The 20,200-nt window shown below is 38.7% G+C and overlaps 1 long non-coding RNA gene across 1 annotated transcript in view; it reads left to right on the top strand.

Annotated features, from left to right (window-relative positions):
• The first annotated feature begins 264 nt into the window (after positions 1-264).
• LOC109498993 overlaps positions 265-20,200 on the top strand; it is an 86,425-nt gene continuing 66,489 nt past the window's right edge. Inside the window, exon 1 of the long non-coding RNA XR_006596805.1 lies at positions 265-1,023. This is a non-coding gene — a long non-coding RNA (uncharacterized LOC109498993). The remainder of the gene's footprint in view (positions 1,024-20,200) is intronic.

Below are 20,200 nucleotides of genomic sequence, written 5' to 3'. Positions count from 1 at the left end.
ATAGGCTTTCCTCACTTTCTCTTTCTTTTTCACACTTACACTACATTCCTTTGTTTCACTCCATTCCCCTTATCTGCTTCTTTTCCCATTCCTTTTTCTCTTCTCCCTCATCTTTAAGAACTTCTCAGATGGGGTGTCAATGGGGACAGTAGAAAAAAAAACATGCTCATCTGACTTAAATGCCAAATGGAAAAAGAGTCAGGGATTTCTGTTTGTTTGTTCTGTAAGTTCAAAATCTCTAAATATTTTAGGGGATTGTGGCTACAGAAACCTAGTCAGATCAGCTGTGCTACACAGAAGTTGTTCCAAGTTTGTTGATGCTGTCTTCCAAAGTCTGTCTTTAGTTTGAGGTCGGTTTAGGGTAGCACTTGAAGGTCGTCTGGCATTAACTTGAGATGCCACTAATTGGGTCTAAATAGGAGGCCTGACAGGCTGAGTAGTTAAGAGTTGGGTAGGCAGCAGTCCCCAGAGTGATTTTTCATCAACTTGTGAAAACCCAGTCTTCTTCATACAAATGAAAGAAGAATCAGTTGGAAACAATCTGTTAGATTTTCCTAGCATGCATGAGGATTTCAGTGGGGGTTGCTAGCAAATGGTACACAATTCTTAGTTTCAAAACCTGTACCCTAAGATGGCCCGTGACATGATTTTACTGACTAAAGGACAAGTTGGGTGTCTTTGGGTGTACGAATTACAATAGGACATTTGACTGATTGACCCAGGACTTGTATACTGCTAACATAAAGAACATCCTCTCATTTTAACCCACCTGCCTCTACCCCCAGAAGTAGTTTTTGCATCCACAGAAGAGCAGGAGAATTTGGGAGGTGGAGGGGAAGGCAAGAGAAGTTTTCTGGGATTCGAGCCAAAGCAGAATAAAATTGAGGAAGATGGAATGGTGGTATAGCTTCTGTTCTCTGTTTAGCTTCTAGAACTAGACTTGAGCATATGTAATAGAGTGGATGTGATGCTTATCCTCTGACACCTTTGGACTGAGGAAGAAAAAGCCAATGGGCAAAGGAGGTATGTTTTGGATAAACTGAGTGACAAAGCACACCAAATTATAGAGAGACTGCTTCCTTTGTGGAGCTGCCATTGCTGTTTTGCCTTCAGAATTGTCAGCTTTGGGAGCACTAGAGAAGCACCCTTGGCATGGGCCTTGATGTTTCTTTCTCTCATGAGGGGCTACAATGGCACTACTTCCAGTGGCCCTCTGAACTGTAGACACTGTGGGAACGTGCGGCAGATTGAAGACAAACACATATGAAGTCTCTACCCTTTATATTGGTGCTCTCAATTAATTGTGGGAGATGTTGAGGGGAAACTGAAATCCTGCAAGCAATCATAGGGACATAGTAATTTAGAAATTTCTGATGAAATCAGAAATGCCCTCTACGTGACTCTGGCAGGGGAGGGGGGCATATGTGTGTATGCGTGTGTGTATGTGTGTGTGTGAATGTTGAAGGTAGTCAAGATTTAGTATCTAGTACAATTATATACAGTGAGGGGCATCTTTATTATATCAGTAGATCTTTTTCCTGGACTTTTCTTTCCTATAATTATTCTATAACAATTCTTAAAATATTTTTCTTAATCTGATGATTAAAAACTGATGGAGACTAATATCATATGCTTTCATTCATATATGGAATTTAAGAAGCAAAGCAGATGACCATAGGGGAAGAGAAGGAAAAATAAGATAAAAACAGAGAGGGAGGTAACCCATAAGAGACTCTTAAATACAGAGAACAAACTGAGGGTTGCTAGAGGAGAAGTGGGTGAGGGATGGGCTAAATGGGTGAAGGGCATTAAGGAGGGCACTTGCTGGGATGAGCACTGGGTGTTATATGTAAGTGATGAATCACTGGGTTCCACTCCTGACACCAATATTATACTATATGTTAACTAACTTTAATTTAAAAAATAAATTTAAAAAAACTGGTGGAGACTAGAACTACACCATTGTTTACTATAAAGAACATTTTCTCACCAAAATTAATCTAGGGAAAAATATTCTAGACCCAAAGATATTTCCATGTTTTTTCCCCTAAAGCTTGTAATTAACGTACTCTCATTTTTCTTTAGTTTACTTTTTTTTTCTGGTAAAATGAAAGTATATGAAGTATAGGACATTTGCAGTTATGGAAATTTAGAAAGAAGGGAAAATATCACAAATCATATACTGCCGTATGCCTGTTTTGGAAATCACAACTTGTACTTGCAGGATCAGAGAAATGGATTCCAATCCATTCGTAGATGAGGATCAAAGTTGCCCCTCAGCTTATTTATAGCAGAAAAAAAATTGAAGCAGGATTCCAGTCTGCTTTTAACTACATTTTAATAGTGGCCTTCTGGAGACAATGCCCTAGAGAGCACCAACCCTTGGGGATTTCATACCATGTAATAGGGAGAACAACACAGGAGGCTGTTGGAGAGCCATTGTAGGCTCACAGGGTCCCCTCTGTGATTTGGGCCTGGATGGGGACTTTAACTTAATGGGGTTTGGCAAAGGAAACACAAGTGGAGGCGAGAAAGGAAAGAATCAAAGAGGTCCTGTTAAGGAACCCCAAAGCATCTATTTCTGCCCCTATTTCTCATGGACAAAATACATATATATATATTTCTATTCTTCCTGTCACGTTCAGTGCAAAGGAAAATATCACAAAAATTAGTTTATTGCAATCTAAATGCAATACCTTTCCCAGAAACAGTTACAACTGTTACTTACTTATTTACTTATTTATTTTTTAATAGTTGCAACTTTAAAGAGGAACTGAAGATTTAAGTCAAGGGAATTAATACCTAATTGTGTAGTTTCTAGTATCATTAAATAAGATGGAGAAGCATTGACTAAGGGACTATGGCATTACATTACACTGAGAAGATAACTATCTGAGAAGTCCATGGCAGTCTTAGGCATTCCAAACCCTAAATGAGTCTTACTGAAGCAAGTTCAGAGCACTCCCATGGATTTTCTTTCAGACACCAGGAATGAGCCCAAGAATGACTTAACTATACTGAGATATTCGTTCATTCATTCATTCATTCAGTACACATTCATAAACCCACACTGTGTATAAGATTCAATCTTAGACGTTGGAGGAAATTAAAGATGCTTAAATTTTATTCCTGGTCTTAAGGAATCTTCGTTCTAGTAAAGGACATAAAACATATACAGAAATAATTTTAACAAAAAGTAAGACGTGGTGTTGTGAGAGAGATTCTTTTTAAAGAAACTGGAAGGTGCTAGAGAATATTATTTAGAAGGAAAAATGTCAGTAGAAAGGGGATGATTAGAGTCAATTGAAAGGGATTTTCAAATAAGATTAAAGTCTTATTTTATTTTATTTTATTTTATTTTATTTTATTTTATTTTATTTTAGAGACAGTATGCAAGTAGAGGAGAGGGGCAAGAGAGAGTGAGAGAGAGAGAGAGAGAGAGAGAGAGAGAGAGAGAGAGAATATCCTAAGCAGACCCCATGCTCAGCTCAGAGCCAGATCCCACGACCCTGGGATCATGACATGAGCCAAAATCAAGAATTGGTTGCTCAACTGACTGAGCCAACCAGGTGCCCAAAGAAAGATCTTTTGAGATAATGATGCTTGTGGGATCAACTTGGCAGAGTAGTTGGATAAGAAATATAAAGGAAGAAAGACTCTGTGTGTGTGTGTGTGTGTGTGTGTGTGTGTGTGTGTGTGTGTGAGAGAGAGAGAGAGAGAGAGAGAGAGAGAGAGAGAGAATGTGTAGGAGATTTATATTGAGTAGGCTTGGTCTACATTAGGACAGAAAGCTGTTGCTTGAGAGTGAATATGACAGCAGGACTTGACAGAAATGTTTAGAGTAAGTGTCTAGAGACCTGTATCAATACATCCAAAAAAGAGAGAGCCTTGGGGTGCCTGGGTAGCTCAGTTGCTTAAGTGTCTGACTTCGGCTCAGGTCATGATCTCACAATTCTTGAGTTCAAGCCCCACACCGGGCTCTGTGCTGACAGCTCAGAGCCTGGATCCTGCTTTGGATTCTGTATCTCCCTCCCTCTCTCTCTGTTCCTCTCCCACTCATACTCTGTCTCATGGTCTCTCTCTGTCAAAAATAAATAAAGAATAAAAGAAATTTTTTTTTTAAAGAAAGAGCCTTGTCAATTAACAGTGAGGGCCCAAGTAGGATCACGTTGTGTGGTTTCATTGTGGATCCATGCAGCCCAGGTTTGTGATTTTATTCTAAGGTTGAAAGCAAGCACAGAAAGAATGAATGGAGACTTTAACCTAATAAGGTTTGGCAAAGAAGGCACAGGTGAAGGAAAGAAAGAAAAGAATCGAGAATGTCAATAGGAACATCAGGTTCCAGGGGTTTGGTTAGAGAAGGGGAAGGCAATGTGGAGCTAGAGGGATTGGAGGATCTGAAAGGGCCCAGTACAGGTACCTCTCCCTGACACACTCATCTAATCCCTACCTAGAGATCTCTACTCTGGCCTGGTAGGAGAGTAGGTGGGTGAGTGTGGTGATAAGTCTCCAAAGGGCAGAATATTAATAATGCAGTGGGTGACTTTGAATGCAGCTAGACTTCTTACAATTCATGGGAAAAAAATTCTTTTCCATTTAAATTATTAAAATGTAAACAAGGTAAAACAAAAACATACATCTATATAAGTCATATTACTAAAAAATACAGAAAAGATTATTAAATAAATAGAAACACTTAAGAACAGTTAGGCACTTTACAAGTTCTTAGCTGTCATCAATTATTATTTAATCTTACCCTGTTTGTCTGCACTTGTATAGATTTCTCTTCACCTTGATTCTTTATACTTAGAATTGAAAACCATGCCAGAATTGAAAAGCATATGCCAGGAGTCAGTATATCTTTGGACTTTTATTTTGCTGTAGGCTTTAACTTCCCTGAAATGGGGATTTTTTTAAACTCTTGATTGGTTTTCTTTTTTTGTGTTCTAAAATGAGGAAGAAACTGTTTTTCTCCATTGCCACTTCTGAAAGAGCACAGTGAAGTCACTAAGTAAAACCCTGGCTTTCTTTCCAGTTAAGATTTTCTAGTTACCCTTTTCTTCTTGGAGAGGACATATACTTCTGTTCCCACCTCAGTCAACATCCTGTATGGGTTATCTCCTTTGGGACAGCTACAGCTCCACACTGACGGATGAATTCTAATATGGAATTTTGGTTGTAAAGTTAGACTCACCAAAACGTGCCATTTAACAGGAGAATCCACCAAGATTTTAAGGCGTAGCGTAAGTTCCAGGTCACTTGTAGTGGATGAATCAGTTCCACAGCCATAAGTCATTTAGGAATCAGAGCTTCTGGGGCCCCCAAGGACAGAACTTCTGGAGTGTTGTCCTTGGCCCTAGCTCCTTCTAGCTGATTTCACAGTGGTGTGCACCCATTGCCCATCTCCTGCTTAACTGCTCTGCCATACTGGGCCTCCTCTGTCATACCCCCAGTTCTCAGATTGATTGATTATGTGGGCAACGTTTAAAGGAAAAGAGACTTTAAAACAAATTCACTTAAAATAGTCACTAAAAAGGATAAGGATCACAAGTGAAATAATGAGTTTTCCCTAGGAACTAGCAGACAGCCGTAATCTTGGACCCTGGTTTCCTCACTGTATCTGTTAATGTAGGCCAGGAGCCAGGCTTCCGGGAAGTCCCAATCCTATCAGTAGTTCATTCCTTTTTCTTCCTAGTGTCACCTTTGGAAGGAGAACAAGTGAGGGACTGATTGTGTCAGCTTTGTAGAGTGAAATCACTCCAAGGGGAGAGAAGCAAAGAAGGACTTTGTCCCCTCCACCTTGCTTTCCTCTTTTGGTCTTAGAGCAGGAGTCACCTCACTGTGAGGTTCCTTCCCAGGGGGACAGGATTGGTATTGTCATGAAGCTCCTCCACATAGTGGCTGGGCTTCTCCCAGGCTCTGACCGTGGATGTGCTGGAGTTGAGGCTGGGTAGGCACCAAGGGTTTAGAGTTGGGTTTCAGGTCAGCTTTAAGACAGGAAATGAATGTATAAACTAGCAATGGCAGGAGTCTGTGGTGTGCTTAGAGCAGTGTGTCAAACCTATCTGCACTTTTGAATCAACTCAGGTGGTCAGAAAATTCGAATGGCGGGGCCTGCCCTACACTAATTGAGTTAATATCCTGCGAGTAGGGTCTGGGCACCAGTATTTTTTGAACAGCTACCCAGGTGATTCTAATGCACAGGCATGGTTGAGACACACTGGCATAGAACTTGGTCTTTTTCCAAGGTCTAGCTCTTATTTCTGAGCCTGCATCCTGCTGACCCATCTCTCCCAAGATGCCTCAGAGGAAGCAGAAGTTAATCTTTACTTGAGATGTAGCCACTAAAGTGCTCTTGATACTCTTTCCCTTTGTTTCATGCAAGCCTTAGTCCATCAATTATTGAAGGGTCATTGGTTAAGCATCCAATTTTCACAAATTCCTATATTGTTTATTTGGAGGCAGGAAATGTCATGGCTAAAAGCACAGTCTTTGAAATCAGCCTGCCAGGTTTCAAGTCCAACTCCACCACTTACCAGCTTTGTGATCCTGGGTAACTTAGTTAACTCTCAGTGCTTAAGTAACCATAAGATTGAGAAATAATAGTATCTTCCTTCAGTTCCTGTGTGTGTGTGTGTGTGTGTGTGTATTTAATGTTACTGTACCTAAAGTGCTTTGAATATTATCTGACACAGTGATTACTCAGTAAATGTTAGGGTATTTTTTTTCCTTTTAATCATTTTACTACCAAATCTCATTAATTAGAAGCAGGAGCCCACATTTAATAACTACTTGTCTTACTCAGGGAAGCATTACAACTAAAACATCTTTATGGCTTACATCTGCTGAGGAGCACAATTTTTTTCCTCTCAATTATGCACAGCAAACAATACACCTTAAATATATCCATTTTTGTAACCTAAATCCAAACACATCCAATATAATTTTGATTTTGTAGGAAAAGTATATGCCACTGAACCTAAACTTAAAGTATTTCCAGTGTAATTCCCCTTAGCCCAGTGCTTCTCAACTTTTTTTTTTTCATTTTTATTGTCTTTATCCACGGAACAGTCATATACATTTTTCCTAATTGCTCCCCACATGAAATTTTAATACCAAAGATATGTTATACATATATCTATTAATGTATATAAATACACTATATACATAAAAAGTAAGATGTTTTGCCTCTGTTCAGAGCAATGTCATCCCCATTGAGAAAGCATGACTTAGCCAAATCCCCCCAAAATGTTTGTGCCATTGTAATGGCCACTCAAACCAAGGAGAAATGTGAAAGAGGGTAAATTCGAAAGGAGAGAAATATACGACCATATAAACACATTGATTGGAACACCCCTAGTGCTGTGGAAGGGATCCGTTTAAGGAGTGAAGATTTACCCTGCCTTTCCTTCACATTAAATACACCTCTTCCAACATGGTGTGACTTTTGTGGTATGGCTAATAAGAAAGTCACAGGGGAAAATGAGAACATCTTCTCCCTTCATCAAACGTCCTAATGTCCTTCTTATCCCTTAGAAACAAGATAATATACTCATTCCAGGTCTAAAAAGGCAAAGAAACAGACTAATAAAACCCCAGAAAAGATTGTGATAAATCTACAGATAAACTAATCCCTCCTATTATTTCAAAATCGAGTAACTTCTCAGGCATAGTAACAATTGATTTCATAATATGGCCATGCATTTTTTTAGATAAAGTTTTCTTGTAAAGTGTTCACTGATTTTATAGTGATAACTGAAAACATTTAAAAGAACTGAAATATTTATATAGCTATCAATATGTTACTCTTGGTTCTGAAAAACCAACTTAAATTTATTTTAAAAATGTTTGAGTTTTGACAAGTAATAAAGTATTCAAACTATAACCACTATGTGTAAATATTGAGCATTTGGTACTGTGGTACACAAATAGAATTTACTGATTTTCACATTTCTTCATGCTTTGAAGGAAAAGTGAATTGAAGGATGTACATATTGATATTACGATGATTATAGAATGTATCAATAGGATTTCATATAGTTAGTTATTTAATCTCCATTGAGTTATGAAATGCTGCTTGATGTGGCTGTTTGCTAACTGTGGGTCCTGAGAATATTGACTGTGTTATAAAGGATCATTCAACATGTTTTTACTAACTTAAAATAGAAAGACAGGTTTTACTTTTTTCCCATGTAGGAGAGAGTGGAACATTTTAAAATTGAGAAACTTAAAAAGAATTCCAAGATAAAAGAAAGTGAGACTTGAAATTTCTAAGTAGTTCTGGGTCTTTTAGTCACAGTCCCCAAGTCATTTCTCATAAGGTGCTTTTATCTTTGGTAAATATGCCCCTGCTTATATAAGAGAAAAAAAATCTTATTTACAGTATTTAGGAGTACAAGGGCTTAATCTGGAGAACTGACAACAATTATCAAATAACGTTTAATACAGACTATGCCCATGGTAAACAGTGTCATGTCCTGTTGTCACTTAAATGTGAAAGTAGTCCCTTGGAGTAACTTTAACTTTCCTAAACTACAATACCCTCTTCTGTGAAGTGTTATAATAAAATATTTGTTAAAAAGTTACATGGATTAAATGAGATAACATATTACAACTCTTTAGGACTCCCCCTTCCCTTTGCAAGTATGAAGAATCCTTGCCATTATTGTTGGTGTTTTGAGCTGGAGTATCAGGAAAAATACAGAACCTCTTGCCCAAGCTCTCCTGATTACTGTGTGGTGGTCTGCTTGTATGTTATCACCCACATTTTTTAAATATGGGGATTCTTGGGACTTGCTTTGACTATACTATACATAATTGTCCATTGATTGTATGGTGATTGTACTCTGTTGACATTTCCTGTTTACTTGTCTGTACCCACTATTAAACTATAAGCTAGAAAAGCAGCTGATCTCACGCATTTGTCTTTCTACCCCAATGTCCATGTGACTTAGCACCCAGTATGTGCTCAATTATGTGTTGAACGAATACAAGAATGGATGGCCATGATATCATGATAGAGAATTATATATTTTGATTTCCTTAGGTAGAATGTTTTTCCCATGCGGTTTTAAAACCTGCCTCAATTATGACCTGAGACCTCCATGACTCATTTGGCCTCCCAACTAAAAACACCAGGAGTACTAATTACTGTAAAAGGCAATGTCTTCAGAAAGAAAAGTTGTCTACCTACAGTAACTAAACAGAAACCACCTACCATCAAATTTTATGTTGGCCGGTGAACCACCAAAGAGCAGGAATTTTCCATTCCCATCTAAGAAGAATGCGATTTAACAAATGGCCTAAATCACTTTAGAAGGTGTTCTGATTGGAATAAAGAAAGCAATGTACCAAATATTCATTAAAGCTTTCTTGGGTCTACAACATGGACTACAATGTGCTAGGCTCCCTGTAGATTACAAGAGAAATGGAAGCCTCCAGCCCCTGCCCTCAAAGAACTTTCTACCATGTTAAGAAGATAAGTCCACACTAGAGAAGGGAGGATTGATTCAAGAGTGTCTCAGGGGACAATGGGTACATATTATCGACTCTTGGCTTGTTTGGCGGGGGGAAGGGGGCTTCTTCTGGAGGAAAATAATAACTCTGTGTTGATTTTTCATTTGTAAGGCTGTCCTAGAATTAACAATTACTTAATTCTTAATTTGATTTGTATGAATGGAACATAGAAAGGTTGGGGTGATTTCAGAAGAAAGAGCCTAGTAAATTTTTATCCTTCACTCTGTACAGATTTTTGTTTCTTCTGCATAGTACTGTAGCTGAGAAGAACCTTTGGCCCAGGGTCCTTCCTGATCCTCTTTGGATGTAGTAGTTCATAAACATAAATGCTGACTTCAGGAAGCCAATGAAAGACTTCATTCTGGCAGAACTTGAGGTGGAGGAAAAGGGAACTGGGTGCTCTCATGCTCTACAGTCCTTTCTTTCCCTCATGATGTTATCTCTGCCTTGTCTACCCTGTAAGGTAGGTGGGAAGCAAGAGAGGGCAATATGGCCAGACTAAAACAGGTTGGTAAGGTAGACTGGCAGCTACTGAATGGGAATGCCACTGAAGGGTTAAAAGCTCAAAACATGGTAGATTCTAGAAACAGTGAGACAGTGCTGGGGGAAACATGCATAGGTAGAGATGGAGCAATGAGTGGTTCAAAATCAAGGCTAGGTTAAAAAGGTGTTGCCAGTAAAATATCCTATAGCATTTGGAATGGAACTAGGCTTAAGCGTTTTCCTTGAGCTGGTCACTCTTTCATAAAGAAAATGTTTAGGTGAAGCAGTGGCTGGGGGCCTCATACATGGCCTGGCCTGGCCAAGCCTTAAAGGGAGCCAGCCCTACTGGGACGTGTATTGCCTCTATATCAATTAGGACTGCTTTCTTTCTCTTGTGTCATTTCATGGTTATAAGATAGACACTGGCATTTGGGATATCACATCACAGTTCACTCAAGACAGCAGAGGAGGGGCAAGGAGAAAGGGGTTAGTGTCAACAGATTTTCTCTAATGTCTTTTTGCCAGAGCGGTATCACTTGGTAATGCCTGGGGATTCTAGCAAGGAAGACAGGAAATAAACTATTTAGCTTCTGCATTCTCTCAAATAGAGTCAGTAGAGAGCTGGATTCAGGTGTAGGGAAACCAACATACAGTGTCTTTTACTGGTTCTGAAACATTCCATACCACTTTCTCCCTTCTACTCCATCCCTTATGGCAATGTTTTTTAAAAAGTAGAGAATGCTCAAGTATGTTTCCAGTGGAAATAGCCATCAAACTCATTTAAGTCCTCAACTAGCGTTCACCCAGTCTGCTCAGATACCCAGGAAACCTGTTTCAGTTGTTTGATAGTTTTTCATTCTTATCGTAGATGTGTTTCTTCTCACCCCACCTCTGATTTCAACTGCAGCCATGGTGGACATTTCTATGCACGTGACTGAAAATCTTCCACTTCAGACATACACTGTAACCTCTCCATTTTCCTGCCCCAGGGCTCTCAGCAAACCTTAAAGAATTCATTGGCCCATACACGTGAGCGCCAAGAAGTGAAGGAAAGTGTATTTTCCTGGAGATAACCCTCCTCTAGGGGTAGACAGGAATCAGTAGGCAAATATCCCAATCTTCAGCACTTGAACAATCTTCAGGGGCATTCTACATGTTTCTTTGAGAGTCCCAGCTAGTTGAACACAATGGAAACTAGCCCAACAAAGCTCTCTTACCTGATGTTTTCTTCTTCTACTTAACTCTCCCTTTTCCATCACTCCTGCTTCTTGGGATCAGCACATGGATATGTGATGAGGCCTGCACCTACATCCTTGTTTTAGGCCCTGCTTTGGGGGGAACCCAAACTAAACCTCCTCATTGGAATTCCTTGATAATTTTTGTTTCTTGGAATTTCCACACTATCCTTCTTTTTGCATCCTCCCTTTTGAGGAGAAGCTAGGCTGGATTTCTTTACAGAAACTAAAACTCTAGGTATGCGAACAATAATTCATTATACAAATGTAAACACATATGTTTTTCTGTTGGGAGAAACAAATGTATCAGAGAGTATTCTTCTCTCAGAATCCGTTATTAGGCCAAGGTATTAACTGATTATTGTAAATGGTATATGTGTCTAAGAGGATCAGCAACAATACAGAAGCATTTACAAAGTAGTCACTGTGCCAGGTATCAAGTGCAGCAGTATGAGCCAAGGATCCACAATCAAGCAGACATAATTTCTGCTCTCAAATCACTCATGAGGTGGAGGTGGAGTGTGGGAAAGGTCAGGTAAACAATACTTGTGGTATGTGCTTTTTAAGGATCCACAAATCTTGGTGACTGATATAATGGAGGAAGGGAACAAAAAAGATACAGGGATCTTGGATGATTCCAAGCTTTCTAACCTGGGTGACTGGGTAGATGGAACATAATTAGCCAAGACAGAAAATTCAAGGACAGTAACAGATTTAAAAGAGAGATGACAGGTTGAATTTTAAATATCTGCAAATTATTCAGGTGGAGATACCTAGACAGAAATATAGGTCTAGAGATAAGGAAAGACATCTGGATTGGACTGCAGATTTGCAAATCATCGATGTATAAAGCTAATGCTATGGAAATAAATCAGATCAACAGGAAAAAGAAAAGACAGTGGAAGATTAATCCCAAGAAGCAGCAGGACTAATAAAAGGATTAAGAAATAGGAACCAGCAATGATATGGGATTGGCTACATAGGTAGGAGAAGAATCATATGGAAGTGTTTCTCAATTCTTGAAACCGAGGGAAGAGCAGTGCAATTTATAGCGCTTGATGCTGTGCTGTGGAGAGCTTAGGTAGGGTGGATAAAGACAAGGGCCTTCAACATCAGTGACCTCAGATGTCAATTTCAGTAGAAGGATGGACAAAGGATATCTGGTACATTATTTTACTCATGCAGCCTGTGTCTCCTTAGTAGTCATAAAAGTAGGGCATTAACATTGCCTTCTAGAGCCTCTACTTCTAATCCCAGATCCTTCTGACAACCAGAAGCAGATTTGTGCACTTTCCTTTTTTTCTTCTCCCTTCTCTTCCCCAAACATATTGAGATTTATCTTCCTCCTATGTGAAGTATCATTCTCTCCTCCCCTACATTTCTGTTTGCCATATAGAAGCTGCTGTTGTTTCTTGGCTTATTTGCACACCAAGTTCTGGTAGAAAGAAATATTATATGGACAGAAACTCTCTGAGCTGGTAGCTTCTAATTTGTCTTAACTTGGCAAGAGAAAAACACCCCCACCGGACCATCATTCCACCAACAAAGCCATGTGGCACATGCCAGATGATTGGGTTAAAAACAATTTGGCTGAAAAGACAAATTGGTAGAAATCCAAAACTGGCTGCAAAACCATATTTCCAGTCTCCTGTTTTGCATCTTTTCTGGCATTGATGCTTATTTTACTTTATAACGTCGAGTCATGTAAAGAGACTAGTCCTGCATCTTTGGGAGGCATTACTAAATGCAGAAAAATTTTTTAAAAAAACAACCCTGAAATGTATTTTTCAAAATGGTTATTGGAATCACCTAAGATCAGAAGTAAATTGTGATGTGTAACATGATACAGGTTGCAGCAAGCTGTTTAGCCCTAAGGCAGTAAATGCTCACAGGGCTTGGGAAGCTGTCTTATGTACTGTGAACTGGTTATGTGAGTGTAGAGCACCATGTGGAAGCTGATTTGGGGATTTGGTAAGATGATTACATATTTGGTTCTACTCATATTGAATTTGAGATAAGTCTGAATAGAATCTAGAGAAAGCTCTGAATGGAAAAATCAACTAGGAATATGTAAATGGGAAATGGAAAGCTGAAGAGCAATTGAGACTGGAGGAGATTGGAGAGACCATCCATGCAACGGTGAGACTGGGTAAGATTACCAGTGTAGAATATACAAGTGAGATAAAAGAAGGTTTGATGAGACTGCTAGCTATGTACCTAACATCCACTCCTCTCTCTTCCTTGGTAAGAGAAGGCAAACTTTTAGCTGAGCGCATCAGCTCCTGAAATAAAAGACCACATTTCTCAGCTAACCATTGAGCTGTTGGTCACATGGTTAAGTTCCAGCCAATTATTTGTTAGTCATAAGTGTTGTATGGGACTTTAAGAACAGAGCACATCCTCTTTCCCCATTTGTCCTTCCTGTTGCTCAGAATGCAAAGGTCATGGCTGACACTAGAAATCATGTTGGTCATGAGATGGCCTTGGGAAAGTTCGTTGTTGTGGACCAAACAGTAGAAACATCGGAATTCCTGTTGACTTCCTGAGGCTGTTATATACCAGATCTGGATATTCTGTAACTAGGTTTTCTCTTATTGGAGAAAATAAATCCTTGTTTGTTTAAACCACTATAGGTGGGTCTTTGTTACTTTCAACTGAACATAATGTAACTAATGCAAACATGATCTAACTAATGTAAATGTAACTAATCTAACTAACTAATGCAAACATAGAACAAAATCTAACTTATGTAAAAAATAAAAGAAGTGCTAAAGAAAAAGACAAAGAAGGACAAATCAGAAAAGTAAGAGGAAGATTAGCACCGGGTGTATCATGAAACCAAGAAGGAAGGAAGATGGAAGGGGATCAAGTATTAAATGCTGAAGAATAAATGATTATATTTCTTTGTAAGTACCTTAAACTTATGAGGAAAGCAAATCTATTTATTAATGATAATGGAGTATACATCATTTATTTAGGATTTCAAAAAACCCAGAGCTTATAATTTTCTATTTTAAAAGACTTTATGATACATCTCTTAATTCTCTTTCAACTGAGGCTAATCTGAGCCACAAAACTTCATTAATTGTATTTCATGTTTAAGTTTGACAATAATGATATTATAAAATGGATAGTAGCAAAGAGACAGCAAAAAACCTCTGTGTGCAAAATGAAATTTAAAAGTCTCTAAAGAAGTTGGGATGCATGGGTGACTTAGTTGGTTGAGTGTCTGACTTGATTTTGGCTCAGGTCATGATCCAGGGTCATGGGATCAAGCCACACATCAAGCTCCTCGCTGAGCATGGAACCTGCTTGGGATTCTCTCTCTCTCTCTCTCTCTCTCTCTCTCTCTCTCTCTCTCTCTCTCTCTTTCCCTCTCTCTCTCTCTTTCTCCCTCTGCCCATCTCTCCCACTTGCACTCTCTCTCTAAAATAAAAAAAAACACTTAAGAAAAATTTTAATAAAAAATAAAACTCTCTAAAGAAGTTAATGGTAGTGATTTCTAATGGATTCTGAATTATACAATAGTACTGGATTTTTTAAATTTCATTTTCGGTGTCTTTATTCTGAGACAGGAAATTTATATCCGTCTTAATGACAATGTTCCTCATTATTGATCTGCTCTTATTTGTCTCAAAATATATAATGTTGCTGTATATTGGTTTGTATTAATAATACTACCATTACAGATTTATTTAGCAGGCAGAACAGCATTATTCTTCTCCTATCCCTTCTCCCAAATACTCTATCAACTCTGTTTCTCCAAAATCTGGATAATATGTAAGACAGATTCTAATCTTTTCCAGTCATTCTGGGGTATTAGAACAATTCCTATTTTCAGCTAATAAGGACAGCTTAATCTAGCATCAAAATGTAAATCTTTCATCCAATTAAAGCTTCTCCTACACTCCAGCTTAGAATTGGCTCATGGCTTTAAACCAGCCATTGGGAAAAAGAGGGAGTGGGATACTCTGCTCTTTCACTGTCTTTTCTCTCCCCCCGCAAGCACACAATTCTTCTATCCTTGGCTCCTTTAGAACCAGGGGCGGAATAGACACAAGAAGTAAAGTGTGATGCTTTAACTAGTTGGTGCTGTTGACCTTACTGTCTCACACTGGGGATTCAAATGCTGACTTTCATGGCACACATTGGTGAATTCCCAGAGATCTCCACTTGCCCTGGTTCTTGACCTAGGTAATTTCTTCTCCAAATGATCTCTTGTGATACCCCATCAGCTTTTATCCCTAGTGATAACCCACCATGGCCTTGTTCTGCCAGGATTCCCTTACCCCAGTGGAAAGCCTTTGGGGTTGAAGCCCTTTAGGAGTGGCTCCCATGTGGCCACTCTACCACCCGTTCTCCCAGAACTGGCCCGGGGAACATTTGGTGTCTTTGTTCTGCCCAGTCCTACTGCTGTCCTCTCCCCTTACCTTGCCTTCTTGGGCTACTCTGGTTTCTTATTCACATGTGCCCCAAAGCCCATGGGAGCACACATGAGTTTGACCCCAAAGCTTATTTGTGAACATTCTGCTCGTGGAAGCATGTGGCAAATGATGAACCAAGAGATGCGAGGTCAGCCCCTGTTCTGGCAGATAACCCTAGTCTCCAGGAGTACTTCTCTTGAGACTCCCAAATGAACTTAGGGGACATGTAACTTGTATCTTTCCTCACATGGAGGGTAGGGGAAATGCCTTCTCTACTATGAATTCTATGCAAATATTTCTTTTCCCGGGAATTGTTAGTTTGATTTTACACAGTGTGTTGGGGGTGAAGGTCACAGGACTAGGTCAGATAGTTCTCAGCAAGTCATGCTGGGATATATCCAGTGATTACAGAATGTAGAGGAATTACCCATTATCTTCAGCTTTGTATTAGCTGAAATTTCAAGGCAACAGAAAACATTCTATTCTTGTGTTTGAACGTGTGCAGTAATTTTTATAGGTGACATATAAAAGGAAGAGGTTGAATTAGTTCATCTTTCTAAAGTCTCTTCTGTCATTAAAATATGCTGGGACTTACCTGAATTCCTTTATTTGGGGGTCTAGCTTCTTGAGAAAGTTTTTAAAAATCAAGAAATAACCCTTAAAAGGCTTCAGAACAAGTAAAAATTGTATTTAAAAACACACATACAGTGTGAGTACTTTATTTAGTAGGAGATTCCCTTGGGTCATTCCTCAGTGCCTAATTACTCTGGCTCTGTCATATACTACTCAGATTAAGTTATTGTTCTTTTGTCGCAAATATAAAGTTTGTCGCAAATACAAACAATATAAAGTTATTGTTCTTTTGTCGCAAATAACTTAAAGTGATTATCAATTGGGATGCTATTAGTTACAAGCAACCAAAAATCTAACTCGAATAGATTTTTAAAATAAAGAAAATGTACTGTCCATGTAAGTGACATGTCTAGAGCCTTCAGGCAAAGTTTGGCCCAGGTTCTCACAAAGGACCTAGTTTCTTTTCTTTTTCCTTGCATGGTTTTGACTTTATCTTAAATATGACTTTCCTTACTGTTGTAAGGAGTCTTATCAAAAGCACCTGACACTTAAATATCTCCTCATTTATGTCCACTCGGCATCTTTTTTGCTAACTCCTAAGAATGAGAGAGGAAACTTTTTTCTTAAAAGCTCCCAGAAAATTCTCTTAATAGCTCAATCAGAACTGACGAGGTCATGTTCTACACTTCTTCATCAATAACTCTATACGGGAAAATGGGGTGTTCTAATTAATTTCAGTCTGGGTCTACTCTGAAACCAAAGTTTAGGATCAATTCTACCCAAAACATATGACTGGAAATTTGGGAAGTTGTTAGGAAGGAGGAAATAAAGATTGGATGATGAGAAGCACCATGTGTTCTCAAAATATGGTAATATCTTATAGAACCTAAGGACAGAAATGTTCTGGACCTCAAGAAGGAATGGAATTGGTAACAAGAAGATCATTGTGAATCCTTGCATACTTTTCATTGCCTCTTGTTTCTCCTTCTCATTAAGCATATACTTTACATAGGACTTAGAGGACAGGCCATATAATGTGCTTAGATAACAGCTTCTCATAGCTCCCAAGTTCATGTATTACAATTACAGACTCACAGAGAATTTAACACTCACTAGGGTTCCAGACTCCACATTACCTGGGAGAGACCACTGATTACCCTACTTGGAAGTCTGCCCTTCATGTAGTCAACTGTTAACAGGCACCAGGTATTATAAGCAAACTTTGCTTCTTCTAGGAACCTGCTCCTGTATATCAGAGAGGAGTTAAGGTGACCACAGGCAGCTAGGCAGCCTTCACACAATGCATCTACCACAGGTAATAACTACTCGAGATGGGCACATCACTACAACCTGGCAGCAACAAGAGAAAGTAAAAGAATTTACGAATCAGATACAAAAATTTAAGAGTATCGAAATGCATCAAGACAGTTCCACATGTCCATATTCATGTTGATAATTCTGAGTCATTAATGTGACACTAGGTTCACTCTATTCTAGTTAAATTGAAATTTTACCCTTGTGGAATAATGTGTGGCCATTATCATCCAGTTAATATAACCTACAACTACCCTATTCTGTCTTTTGTGGTTTCCTTAACCTCTATACATTATCAAGATTAATTAAGATTCCCTTCATTGTGTGTATCTACAGTTATTCTTTTTTATAATTGTTTCAACGTTAATTTAGTTTTTAAAGAGACAGTATGAGCCGGGGAGGGGCAGCAAGAGAGAGAGAGAGAGAGAGAGAGAGAGAGAGAGAGAGAGAGAGAATCTGAAGCAGGTTCCAGGCTCTGAGCTGTCAGCACAGAGCCCAACATGGGGCTCAAACTCATAAACTGCCAAGATCATGACCTGAGCCAAAGTTGGAGGCTTAACCAACTGAGCCACCCAGATGCCCCTACAGTTATATGTGATACCAATTCTGAACGACTACAGTTGTTTATGACATGAATTCCTTTAATAAATATTTCTCCCTCACTAAATAGAGATGCTTGATTTCCCTTCTCACTAAATAGTTTGCTTGCTTTCTTCCATAATGTATGCAGTTTTATTTACATAATTTTGACTGAAGTGATGTAGGTGTATGTTATTTATCTTAGTTCCCAGAGGAGAACTTGCTATCATACAGTTTATAGATACCATTACTCTAAAGTTTTGTTCATAAAACTGAATAATCTACTGAATGCTTTCTCAGTGCTGAAGTCTGATTCACTTGAGAAGTAATGCCATGTCTGCACTAAAAGACCCTCAAGCACGTAGTACTGGAATAAAGTAACAGATATTTATTACCAGAGAAACTAAAATAAATTACACTCATTTATCAGTGTGTCAGGAATGCTGAGAAGCTAGATCCAGGACCACCTCCCTTGAGCCTCTGTCCTGTCTTTCCTTAATTTGTTCTAGATTTACGTACTCTTCTGGAGAGAGGACATGGTTAAGAATGCAAACTCGATTCATAAATCATGGTAGCAATTCAGAACATGGGTTGATTAGAATCCAATGTCTTTCACAGGGAAACTCTGAGAAAATTATTTACCTTCCCTCACTCATTTTTCTCCTTTATGCAAGAGTAATAATGATGATGATGATGATGATGATGATGATGGTGATGATGATACCCACCTCATAGGGTGGCTATACAAATGCAGTGCCCATATTCAGTACACTCCCTTTATAAATTTCCCTTCCTTTTATATTTTTTCTTTTCTTTTAGGGAAAGAAAACCATTTTATTATTGAAGAAGCATTAAACCTAAATGCACATCACAGGCAGTATGCAAAAGATTGCATAGACAGAAAGAAATCTCACCCCCAGTTACATGCATGTCTTCAACATGAACAATAAGCAGTCCTCAAGACAGTTTGATAGTACCATTTGTCACACATAGTTTATCCTAACTTTACCTGGTAAAATTAGAGTGACCACCTGTGTTAGTTAACTGACTTTATCTGAAGAAAAAAATAACTTCTCATCTTTATGACAGCAGGTAGTGCTGTATCTTGGAATAAGGCACCCATCTAAGCTAGGTTCCTCTCCTCCTACAGAAACTGGGAGACAGATGCTTGCTTCCTCCTTTCTGCCTTAAATTACCCAGCAGTTTGATCTTTTCTTTTCAGTATTTTTTAAGGAAGTTCAACTTAAAAAAAAATTGAGATACAGGGTTGCTGGGTGGCTCAGTCATTTGAGCATCTGACTCTTGATTTTGGATTAGGTAATGATCTCACAGTTTGTGAGGTTGAGCCCCTCATTGCATCGGGCTCTGTGCTGACAGTATGGAGCCCGCATGGCATTCTTTCTCTCTCTCTCTGTGCACCCGCCCCCCCGTCTGTGTGTGTGTTCTCTTGCTCTCTTTCTGTCTCAAAATAAGTAAATACACATTTAAAAAAATAAAATGAAAATTGAGGTATAATTGACCAATGCCATTATATTAGATTCAGGTGTGCAGCATAATGATATTTGTATACATTGTGAAATAATAACCACAAGGTTAGTTCTTTCAATCTTAGTGAATCTTCATATACCAATGTAAGATATCTGGAAAATCTCACCATACCTGAATATCAACTCATTCTTGTTTCCATTTTCAAATATTTCTCAACACTTTTCTGGAACCACGTATCTTGGTGAAATCCTAAGTCTCTTGGTCAGTTCAGGTTTCTTTCTAAGGAACAAAGGCCACATTCCTTGTTAGTGACTGGTGCTTTCTTCTGCTCTAAAGAAGAAATTGCAGACCTATTTTTTATCTCTCTTTTCTGGAAAACGCCTAGTAATCCTTTGGTGCTCATTAAGGATGAAATGGTAGTCACAGTTTGAATTAATGACTGAGCTGTGGCCGTGTGTATAATGCTTACCCTCCTTTGCCTGTACCTATATTTACAGTGACAAACTCCTAAAAGCATAGCAAAGCAAACCTTATATCCACATTATAATAGCAGATGCTTAGAGATAATGGAATGAGGCCACTGCCTCT

This window comes from Felis catus, chromosome B1 (genome assembly GCF_018350175.1).
Source record: "Felis catus isolate Fca126 chromosome B1, F.catus_Fca126_mat1.0, whole genome shotgun sequence".
NCBI lineage: Eukaryota > Metazoa > Chordata > Mammalia > Carnivora > Felidae > Felis > Felis catus.
This window is presented reverse-complemented; position numbering and strand designations above follow the sequence as displayed.